At 43.3% G+C, this 12,274-nt stretch overlaps 1 long non-coding RNA gene across 1 annotated transcript in view; it reads right to left on the bottom strand.

Annotated features, from left to right (window-relative positions):
* LOC121032890 (uncharacterized) overlaps window positions 1-12,274 on the bottom strand; it is a 253,659-nt gene that overhangs the window by 173,704 nt on the left and 67,681 nt on the right. The window lies entirely within an intron of this gene.

The following is a 12,274-nucleotide window of genomic DNA, read 5'->3' as shown; positions in this document are numbered from 1 at the left end:
TGGCCCCTGTAAGCCCTGCCTACACCCTTATTAGACTTTTTCTTATGCCCATTTTGGTGGTGTCTACTATTTCCTCCAAAGATCTTTCCTGAGTTCTCTTTGCTAGTAAGTACTAGACTCTTTTTTTTTTCCAGACTCTAATTTCATCTCTTAACTGAATGCAGAAATAATTGACAAACACTTGAATCATACTTATTGGGCAGTTAATGCATACCAGGTTTCACTTAGGTTACAAAAAGAAAAAAAAAAAGGTACCACTTCACTGCAAAGGACCTAAAAATCTCACTTGAAAAGTCAAGGCATATGTACATCCAAAAGCACAAAATGTGCGTGTACAAACATGCTTGATGAGTCTTTCCCTCCTAACTAGATGGAGAAAGCTGTGTTTCAGTTGCTGAGTCCCTGGGCCACTTGCCCACCCTGGTCCCCTACAAACAAGGTCCCCACCGCACCAGGAGGCATCATAGGGAAACTACAGGATGCAAGTTGTCAGATTTCCTATTGTAGCACATATTCTATCAGAATCTCCAGTTTATTCATCTATATCCCTAACAGGTCAGTGAGCTCTGTGAGGACAGAAATCCTATTCATCTTGTCGACCATTCTCTTCTTATCTGAACCACTGTGGTGGGCTCCTAGCTGTCTTCCCTACTTCAACCCTTGCCCTTCATCCCAATAGCCATTCTTCACATGGCATCAGGAGTGGTTTTCAAAACTGTAAATCTAACCCTACTGCTCCACTGCTTAAGACCTTCCAAGGACTTCCCACTGCAACCAGGATAAAGTCCAACCCCACATGCTACAAGGGCCTGTGGGATCTGGAGCCAGCCTCCCTCTCACCATACTCCCACACTAATCTTTCTGTACCTCGCACATGCCAGGTTAAGTCCAACTTTTGGGCCAATGACTTGCTGTCCCCTCTTCCTGCACCATCTGGTTGGCTCCTTGTTCTCTTCTAGGCCTCAGCTCAAAAGTCACATCCTCTCTCACACTTCCTTTTACAGTTTATACATAGCAGTCAGCACCATATGAAATAATTTTGTTCACTTATCATCTGTCACTTCCACAGTATCATGAGAGTGGGACCTTCTCTATCTCATTCACGTCTAGATCCCCAGAGCAGGCAACACTGCTTGGGCACACAGTATGTTCTTGTTAAATATTTAGTGAACAAAGGCATAGTATTCAGGTGAACTCAGAGATGTTTGGGAGGAATATATTAGAAACAGAGAGAAGTTCCTTAAGCGATAGTAAAAGAGAAATAAACAAACTGACTCCTTATGTTGTTTTAGCAAGTAACTGACAAGAGCTGCAGGAAAGAAAGGAAGAGCGGGGTCCCCATGCAGGGAAGGTGTTGGGGACTATATCCCTGGAGACCTTATAAGGCTGGAAAACTGTCCTTCACATAGACTGAGAGGGGGTAGGGAGCCATGCAAAGCCACCTCACTCTTTTATACCCTCTTCCACATTGTCTTCTTTCTCTCCTCCCACCTTTCCTTCATCTCCTCTCATTCGGTACCGAAAAATTGCCCTCATCTGGCGCTATCAGAAAAAAGTCTCTCTTCAAGAGGTCCAGAGTCATTAGACCAGGGGCCAGATCTTATTTTAATAATCAGAATTTTTTTTTCAACGTTTATTTATTTTTGGGACAGAGAGAGACAGAGCATGAACAGGGGAGGGGCAGAGAGAGAGGGAGACACAGAATCGGAAACAGGCTCCAGGCTCCGAGCCATCAGCCCAGAGCCTGACGCGGGGCTCGAACTCCCGGACCGCGAGATCGTGACCTGGCTGAAGTCGGACGCTTAACCGACTGCGCCACCCAGGCGCCCCAATAATCAGAATTTAAACAATGTGGTATGGGCACTATGTCAGTTGGGATGCCTTTGGCCATATTAAATCCAAACTCAACTGGTTTAAACATTAAGGAAGATTTATTTTCTTTCATAGCTAGCGGTCATGGTAAAGGGATGCTGTAATATCAGTTAGATCAATTCCTTGTGAAATCCTCAAGGACCCAGTACCTTCTGCCCTTCTACCTTATCATCTACAGTATTAGCTTTGTCCTTAGCCATCTCCCCTCATGGTCCCAAGATGGCTGCCACCATTCTAAACCTCACAACAATATTCAGGGAAGGAGAGCAACTACTCTTCCTTAGGCATCATTTTAAAATTGAGGTAATAATCTTCCTCAAAAACCCTCCCAGACACTTCCCTTCATGTCTCATTGGCCAGAAGGAGCCCATACTCCCCTTAAAGCAGAATGTGGTAAGAAAACATAATTACCGTTTCTGCTCAAAAGCAAAAGATAAGTGTTGGAGAGTTTGCCAACAGAGTCAGCTTTGGTACCCAGTCAGGAGTCTCACTCTGTTCTGAGGTTGTAGGTAGAAGGTACAAAGTTACCCAAATTTCAATGTAATCATCATTGTGAAATTTGGTATGTGAAAAGATGGTTTCACCCTAAATTTCAAAATAATAGGAAACTATGTAATTGATGAAACCAGAGAGAGCCTAATTCTAATTCTTTTGTGGAGAGTGGGGGATAGTAGGGAATGGAAAGGGAACTGGGATGCTTTCTCAGAGGAGATGCCAATAATTAAGCCAACATATCTTGACATTACTATATACCTGGCCCTATGCTAAGTGCATTGCATAATTAACTAATTTTTATCCCTTGAATAGCCCTCTGACATAGTTACTACTCTTTCCTATTTTAAGATAAAGAAACTGAGGCATGGCGAAATTAAGTAGATTTTCCCAGATCACCAATTTAGCTAACTGATTCCTGGATTCAAGCCCAGGCAGGCCAACCCTGACCCATTATTTTATTTAATCCCTGGGCTATTCTTCTTCTCTAATCTTGCAAAAAAAGCTTTTCAAAGGGACAAATACAAGTTTTAAACCCAGATGGTTTAACTAGAGGTAGGAAGTCTAGGCAGAAGAAACAAGTAAACCTGCTAGAAAGTTATTACCTGGTTCAAGCAGGAGGTAGTTAAGACCTAGTTAAATGGTCCTAAATACAAAAAAAAAAAAAAGAGGCAAAATTGAGGCAAATTGAAAAGTATGTTATTTTCAAAGGAAGAAATACTAGTACTGACATTGATATAATTGCTTGCGGGTGGGTGTCGTCAGAATAGTCTCATGTCAGCAACCCAAAGAAAAACTGAATTTCTATAAAGGATTCACAAAACTTGGAACTGAATTTAGAAAGCTATTCAGTGTCCAAGCAAGTTGCATCACAAAGTCAGACTGATAGTTCCTCCAAATCTGCCATTAATGTTCTCTATGTTGTCTCTCCACATTCCAAGGGAACTGAGAGCCTTCCTCCCTGGTTACCATATGAGCAACTGGCCAATGGATGGATGGACCCACTCCTGGTCCAGTCAGTGCCCTGGGCACAGCCTAGCACTCTTTCTCCACCAGAGGCCATGGTCAAGGCAGTGTCAGCCAAATGGGGAGACCATGATGTAGGTCTGGGTCAAGGAGAAAGATGATCCAGGACTGGAAGGATGAGACTGTTGGAAGCAGTGATGTGGGTAGCAAGCATTTTAAAGAGCTATTTTGTAGAAGGAAGGAAGATGTGCTTAGTTTTGAACCGGTTTGGTTTAAGAAGATGGTGGCACATCCAAGAGAGGGCATTAGAGGGGCAAGACTTGAATGCAAGTCCGAACTGCATACCCAGATCCGAGATTCAGTCAAGTAGGTCCATTCATCAAGCTAGTGAGCATGTGTCTGTCCTAGGTTCTAGAATGGTCCTGGGTTCTAGAATGGTAGCAGTGATTGGAATAAAGGCTCTGCTCTTATATGGCTTATGTTCTAACATCCAAGCCCTTGCAAATAAATGACCCCTTGCACAACCCTCCCATACACTATTCCTCTGAACCCTGTGTAACCATGCAGAGAAAAGAGCAAAGTCAAAGTCATGTAAGTTGGGAAGACAAAACAAAGAAGGTGAAGAAGAAAATAAGAAAATAAAAGGGTGTCACTAGAGAAGAAGAGGAAACCAGGAGAGTGTCATTTCATTAAAGCCAGAAAGGAGTGAGTTTAAAGAAGAAATTAATGTCCAATTGGTCCAGGCTAGTAGTGAAGAAAAAAAAAAAAAAAAGAAAACACTGAATTTGACATGAGCGTTGCCATTGGTCAGCTTCTAACAATGGTTTTTGATCCTAACTGTGCATCAGAATCACCTGAAGAGCTTTAAGACACACAGATGCCTGGGAACTACCTGCAAAATCCTGATTTAATTGGTTTGGGGTGAACCTGGGCCCCGGAATTAATTTTCCGTTGTTCAGGTGACTGAAATAAACAGGTAGAGGTGAGAAACATTGCTTTAAATAAAGCAATATCAGCAGTAGAAGCTAGATTGCAGAGGGAAAAAAAAGAGGGTAGAGGAACTAGCAGTCTTAACATCAGACATGGATGTTTAGCTTCAGTCTCCTCCTGCCTGTCTGTGTGATTTAACCTCCTTGTGTCTTATCTGTGAAATCAGGATAGAAATACTTGCTGTGCCCAACTCACAGTTTCCTTGGGAGGTCAAGATGGGATAATAGATGTGAGAGTACTTTGAAAAAAGATTGAAGTGCTATAAAAAATGTAAGATTTATATGGTTGTCAGTTTTTTTCCCCAAAGATGGCCCTAAAGATAGTGATTATCAACTATAAAGACCTACGTGGATCCAGCATCCCTTTCCACTGAGCTCACAAAGAAAGCATCCTTTGATAAGTGCTCACAGCCACTATCTAAAGGTCTGAGGCTGTTTGCAACTCTCACTTTTGCACAGCTAGCCTTGCACAGGACCTATAATAGATGCAGTTTCCACAGTCTTGCAAATCCTACCTAATATTGCTAAATCACACAGCCAGCCAACATAAAACTCAAGAGTTAAGCATGCTGCTGTAGAGATTAAAAAGTAAGTTTAATGTTATAAGGTTTCCATTTAGTTGTCAATCCTACTTGTTAAAGAGAACGGGGAAGGCAGAGGAGAGGTGGAGAGACATCTGTGCTAGCAGGCAATGCTGCAGGATCAGAAAAGCCTAATTCCCCTGGCAGATGGGGAAAGATTATCCAAGAGCCGAGCCAAAACCAACAGCAGAATTCAGTGACCACCTTGGGGTCTACTTCAGGTCCTGAATATGCCTATCTCTATGGGATGTCATGTCTGGTCTCCAAGAAATGAAGCAACACTCTCCATCTTCCACTCTCTGACTGCCCTTGAGGTAGCACCTGCCCCCGGGGGAGCAGCGATACCTCTTTGTGGTGACTAACGTCCAACAGGGGGACTTTCTTTAATCACAGATGACAGACGTGAAGAGCAGTTTTATAATACGCTGTCTACTCGCTTTCGCTTGACATTTTCCTTCAGTAAAAATGCAAGACATATAATTCTTTGTCAAGGAAACAGCATACATAATGTTGAGGGCTTTTTTTTTTTTCTACTAAGCAAGTTGAACTCAGAGCAAGAACAAAAAGATAGGCAAACTCCTACCTAGGAATTAAGCCAGGTGTCGGGTAGCTGGTGCAGGCATCAGAGATAGCCTGTGAAAGATCAGTTACCTGCTCTCACCTCTAAGCCTGCTCTGACTCCTTCTATTCCAGATGCTATTAGGGAGAAGGTGCTAATTACATTCTTGATCCTCTTGCAACTCCTCGGAGATACTCTCCGCCAACCTCCTTCACCTGCAGATCGTCTTACTTCAAAACTGCCTTCCTGAAAACAAAAGTACAGACACCCAGACGTTCCTTCATGTTACACCACCCCCAACAGAACTTAAACCCTTTTGCAAGTAAAACTCTAAAACTACAGAACAACATAGAATTTTGAAACAAAGAGATAAGAGATTCTTTGTAGGTCTCTATTGATCGTCTCATCCATTGAGAAGTCACTTCCCTTGTATTCAAACGTTCTGGTAAAAAGCTAACCGTGAGGAGAAAGGGGCACCAAAGCCAAAATGGGTACCACATCCTTGGCTCTTTTTTAAATGAGAAATATCCACTTCAAAGTAAAATTTTTCATGTCCCAGTGCACAAACCCTAAGCTTCTAGCATGGGAGGCAACAAGGTTTGGTGAAAAGGGGCATAACCATCCAGTCATTCAGTCCTATATTAAAATCCCATTTAAAAAAAAAAGCTGCTGTGAACTTGGCCAAGTTATTTAACCTCTCAGAGTCGCTCTTTCCCATAACTATGGAAAAAAATAAAAATGCTATCACATAGCATTACTATAAACATGACTTGATATAGAACATACATGTCCGTAATATAAAACATGTTGTAGCTCAGTCTCCTCCCCCACTGCCCCTACTGAGACTGGATTTTTCAATATCGAGAAGTCCAGCAACCTCTTATCTCTGTGAATTTCCTATGAACATAAAATAAGAAATCTCAGCTAGGGGTGTGTGCTTATAATTGGGACTAGGGGTCCAGAACTGAGAGAGGAGGGTACTTAGAAATCCATCCATCAACAATCCCTACCATTTCCTCTGTGGAAGCCGCACCTATCAATAAATCAGCAAGTAGTCGTGCATTTTTAATAATTACAGGGAAATTTTTACCAGCTTTTGTTATAATAATGTACAAACAAAACAGTGTTTTTTTCTCCTGCTCTCAAAGATAGGCTGTTGACAATTACAGTTTTAGAAGCATAAGGAACAAAAACTGCCCCAAAACTCAAGATGAAGGCTAAAATTAGATTTCTTTTTAAAACACCTCCCCTAATGGTATGCCAGCAATGTTACTGTGGCGGCTCTAACCGTGGGTGATTTCTTATGCCCACAGTGAGTGCAATAAAAACACACAATAGACATAAGAATAGCTTAAAAGTTAACTGTAAGATTATTTTTCAAGTCGCTTCTCAAGTATAATACCTGAGCTTCTAGAAGAGGTAATCGCTGAAAACATTTAAAAGGTGGAAATTCTATGCAAGGACCCAGGAGATTAACACAATTGAACATAACAGCTCCTTCCAAACCATTTCCTAGGGACTGGATCACAAAAAGTCTTAAGACGGCTTTCCAAATATATTTTATTTATTCAATGAAGAAAGGGCTATTTGAAGTTCTTATATTCCTTTCACATAGAGCCGCTTCACTGAGCTTTAAGAGAAGCATTCGTCTGTAGGCGCAAAATGAGTAATTCCTCAGCTTCTAGAAAAGGTAATCATTGCAAACATCTGAAATGTTAAAATTTTATGCAAAATGTCTTTTGTAAAATGCAGACAAAAGCCATGAAATAAATATCATTTTAAACTGGTCTCAGCATTTACGTTTAAAAATTAATACTCACATGCTTTTGAATGCATAGAGCATCTCCGGACGGCAACAGTGGCTGTCTCTAAGGAGATAAGGTGGGAGGAGGGAGTTTTACTGTTCCCACTGCATCCCTCGCGTGCTTTATATTTTGTACTATGTTCATGTATTAATATCAGTCTAGCTTGATCTAACTACTTAACCTCATTAAACATGGTCTCTTCAATAGGTAATTTAACTCATCTACCCTAGTTGAGGTATATCATCTTTCTCTGCAATCTGTACCAGAGACCAAACTTCTCCCTACTCTGGACTTCGGGTATTCTGTACAGCAGAGAAGTTCCCTGCCTTCTTTCCAAACTGAGCATTAGTTGTGCTGATTGGTGTGCTGGCACTCAAGGATACAATGAAAGTAAGATGCTGTCTCCTGGCTAACCCCACAGGATGGCTGGCACTGTGTCCCCAGGCTCCAACCTTACCCAACCTTCCTCCAGCCCCAGAGTAGCCACTGGTCCTCAGATGAATCATTCGGGTTGTTTCCTTGTTGCTCTGGCACTGCACCTTTATGATTAAATGGTTTTTTCAAAGAGGCTACGTACTCTCTTCCTTAGTGACCCTGAGATACAATGGCCAAGAGAGAGAGAGTTAAAACCCTTCTTCCTCTGAGCTCTGGAATACCAATAGAGTCCAATCTTCTTCTGGAACACACTAGTTGTGTGACCTGAGCAAGTTATTAACCTCTCTGGGCCTCAGTTTCTTCATTCTCTCTCCATCCTCATAGGGATGGAATAGAGATTAAATGAGATCAGTTGTTAAAATGCCTAGGGCAATACCCAAAACATAGTAGGTGTGCAATGAATGTTATATGACATCATCTCCCTCCCCCTTCTTCTCCTCCCCCTCCTCATCAGTATTAACTGATTCTCACTCTCAAAGAATGATGCTTTCAGATTTCCCAGGGCTGCACACATTTCCAACTCTGTCTCAGGAACCACTTCCAAGCAGTTTGGAATAGTGGGTAGGGTGGGCTTTAGAGTCAAAGAGGATTTGTCTTGAGCAAGATCATGTCCATCAGTTTCTTCAACTATGCAGTGAAAATAATTATACCTTCCTCTGCAGATCTGGGTGAAGATTACAGATTAGGTATAAAAGACTCCTGGTACATAAGAAGTGCGCTCTACATCTTGGCTGTTTTCACTTTACTCCAAGTGGGCTTATCTATTCGCTGGCCCCAACATGCCTTTCCCTCTTCTTCCTCCACATCTTTGTTCAGCCTGGTTGGCCCTGCCCTGCCCTCTCCTGCCATCTCTGCCTCTGGAAATCCCCATGCATCTTTCTAGTGTCAGTCCCATCTGAGGGCTTTTGAGAAGCTTTCTTTGACTATAGTGGCTTTCCCACCCCTGAGCTCATAAAGTATTTATCTTTTAAGGGGAAATAAGAGGTAGAAACCTCCAGAGTCCCCAAATCTTTCCCCTGTGGCCACTGTGAGACCCACTAGGAACTAAGAAGTCAAGCAATAATGTGCAGAAAGAACTCCGGTCACATGTGGCCAAAGAGCAGTTTCCCAGTGGACTGTCCCCGAGCTCCCTGGACTATGATCTCCATGTCATCCAGGAGGGGTCACTTGCCCTTCCAAAAGTCAACTCCCTGGTGCCTTGCTCAGGAGTGAGTGTCTATAACAGAAAATGGTCAATTGGTTCATTGATAAATTAAGGCACCCTGGTGCTTCTGGCACATGGACAGAATGTATCAGCTGATGTCCACATGAGCAGCTGCTGTTCCCATCTCCCCATGGGCCTGCCTCCAGCTGCTCCTGCACTGGTCAGTGCCAATTAGATTGAGCCATTCCTCTCTTAAACGCTGGGCACTTGTGAGTGGAGCTGCCAAGGACACAGCCAAGTCCTTAGCACGTCATCCAGTCTGGCCCTCACTCCCTTTCGGGGCTCTTCTTTTGTGGCAGTCACCTCACATCTCTAGTTGCTAGTCAAGCCCACCATAATTAATCTTCCCTACCTCCTCCTCACCCCTCTACTTGGAATGTCCTTTTTTAACCTCTTTACCTAATGAATCATACTCATACTTTAAAGCCCAGCTCAGATGTTGCCCTCCACGAAGAACCCTGACAACCTGTCACAGTTTATTCTCTGCCTCTCCCATCAGCCCTCTGTTGTCAAGCTCTCCATAGTACTGGCAGGACACCTACTCCATGGAGCCACCCGAGTGCCCACTCACACGATACTGCCATTATGCTGCCTGATCTCTCTCCCACAAGACCATAAGCATTAGGAGGTCAAGGACGATTTTATAACCCTTTATCTGTCCGGCCAGGTGTCTGATAACCAACACATTTTATTTAATGAATTGATGAAAGAAAACAGAAATAGGGGCGCCTGGGTGGCGCAGTCGGTTAAGCGTCCGACTTCAGCCAGGTCACGATCTCACGGTCCGTGAGTTCGAGCCCCGCGTCAGGCTCTGGGCTGATGGCTCGGAGCCTGGAGCCTGTTTCCGATTCTGTGTCTGCCTCTCTCTCTGCCCCTCCCCCGTTCATGCTCTGTCTCTCTCTGTCCCAAAAATAAATAAACGTTGAAAAAAAAAATAAAAAAAAAAAAAAGAAAACAGAAATAAAGAAATGAATGAAGCTCTTTCTTACAAAAGACATCATCCTTCCCAGGTTTCCCATCCAAAATGCCTGGAAGCTACTCTTGGTAGGTATGAGTTGGTGAGGACCTAGACAGGGCCCCAGAGACATGTTTGCAAAAGGTGCGCACTCACGGAGGTAGGAGAGGGAAATACTTGTGTCCAAAATAACAGCTCCCCTAGGAAACAGAAGTCAGAGAGGTCTTTCATTTCTGTATTTCTTGTTTTCACCCTCCTGTTCTTCCAGATAGATCTCATTTCTAATGAAATTTGTTAGGTGATAGTCTACAAAAATGTCCTCATTATTTTTTTAATTTAAGTAGCTATCATCCCAGGCTTGAAAAAAATCCCATATCTAGTACTGTAGTCACTCTGTGAAGTCCCATCCCCAGAAATTTTCCCGCTGGTAATTGTCATTTCCACCTCTAGGCCTGGCACAGGATTCCCGCCTGCTGGTTTCTTTTCTGGCTAAGTTGGTTCCTTTACATCATATGACTTTCAGTGACCCGTATGCAATCTGGGGATCATCCTCCTAGGACTTCCTTCGGAAAGTTCACAAAGGTATGCTAAACATAAGCAATATATCAATTTTTAAATCCAGGTGGAATGAGTCTGTATCATATGTCCCAGGAAAGCCTGTTATGTTCCTTTATAAAGAAAACCAAAGAGCTTCTTGATCCTTGCCATTTTCTGTAGGAAAATGCCTCACCAAGTACATCCCTTCCCCATGCACTGTGTCGTGGGTCGTTTATGGGGCCAGAGAAAGACACTGAAAGCTTGTGCAAGCTGTTCAGCTCATATTTATTGACAGCTTAATAAAGACCCAGAGCTCTGCCAAGGCCTTTACATGTCTTGTGTAATCTTCCCCCAATTCCTGGTTCTGCAGGTGAGGAGCCTGGGACACAGAGAGGCTGATAACTTACCCAAGGTCACATAGCTGTGGGTACCAGAGTAAGCAATTGAAGTGAGGTCTGCTGGCTTCAGAGCCTGAAAGTGTAACCATTACTCTGAGCTCTGTAGCATGTTCCCCTGACTCCGTGTTCAAGAAGAGTTATTCCACCATGTGTAATTCTTAGATAGCTCTCTAAGACACGATCTTACGCCTTTTGGCATTTTACGCTAGATTCATATGGTCTTCCCTTTAAAAGAAACCATAGTAATTATTCAAAAAATATCATTCCAGTATTCATCATATAGATGTGCAGGCCTTTCTAACGTTTTTTAAATAATGTAAGCCCCATGAGAAAAAGAAGATTATTTGTGTCTTCTTGGCCCACCTTTTTAGATTTTGGTACAAAATGTCTTCAGTGGGTACAAACTGAACAACTCCCCTTGTCATTCACTGGAAACAGACACTTGCATTTTGCATGCCTCTGTCCACAACCAGACAAAGATGTCTTTCCAAGGGACCTCACTCAGTTCTCAAACATTTATTAAGCATACCCTCTACATGGGACAATTGCCAGACAGTATGTGCAAACAGCGGGGAAGAAGACATGGCCCCTGGCTCTGCAGGAGTTAACAGTCCAGGGGTTCACCCCTTTAAGGAATGTGAGGTCCACAGACAGATGTATCATCAGGCCCACCAAAGTCCATAAGGCAAGAAGTTCAGGAGAGAAAGAAATCATAAAAACTTCAGAAAGTGTCAATTTGCTTTATTGGAAAAGGTTCTCAGAGGACAATTTCTCACCTCAGCTTCTTTCATTAGTGCTTATTGGCCAGTCCAATAAGCTGGGAGGGCCAGTCCAAGGGTGAGACTAGGCTGGAAGAAGCCACAAGTTGATTGCAAAGAACAGAGCTAAAGAAATAGGTGGGTTGCCTCTGAGTGTCCAGCAGCCTCACTGAAAATGGATTAATTTTTATTTCCAATGAATGTTATAACGGGCAACATATGAATATTCTAAAATAAATGGAAGGTCACGCAATATAAAACGTTAGGCAGTGAGCTTTCCTTCCACCCTCAGAGGCAGCCACTCTTACCTGGTTCTTGGACTCCTTCAAAGGTGAGTTCCATGTATTTATAAAGTAGTTTGTAAATGCTTCTGGACCAAGCAGGACTAAGTTAGGTGGCCCATCCCCAAGACCTGGCCCCAGGGACGGATCAGGAAAGTGGGCAATGAAGAGTTCAATCAGGGGGAATTGCTTCCGGTCAACTCAGGAACACAGCCTAGCTGACCACCTGCCATGTGCTGAGACACCGACAGGGAGGGAGAAACGAGCCCCCCCCCCCCCCAGCTCACCTCACCGCTGTGCTAGGCACTGCCCACCTTTCAGAGAGAAGCAATGTATGCGGTGGGCAAAGGAAGCGGATAGGGGAGAGGTTCTGGAAATTTCTAGGGAGGTTTTAAGCGCTCACAAGCCAAACTGGGCCAGCTGCTCCCAGGGCTTCTTTGCG

The sequence above is a fragment of the Herpailurus yagouaroundi genome, unplaced genomic scaffold (genome assembly GCF_014898765.1).
Source record: "Herpailurus yagouaroundi ecotype Mexico unplaced genomic scaffold, PumYag 142, whole genome shotgun sequence".
Lineage (NCBI taxonomy): Eukaryota > Metazoa > Chordata > Mammalia > Carnivora > Felidae > Herpailurus > Herpailurus yagouaroundi.
This window is presented reverse-complemented; position numbering and strand designations above follow the sequence as displayed.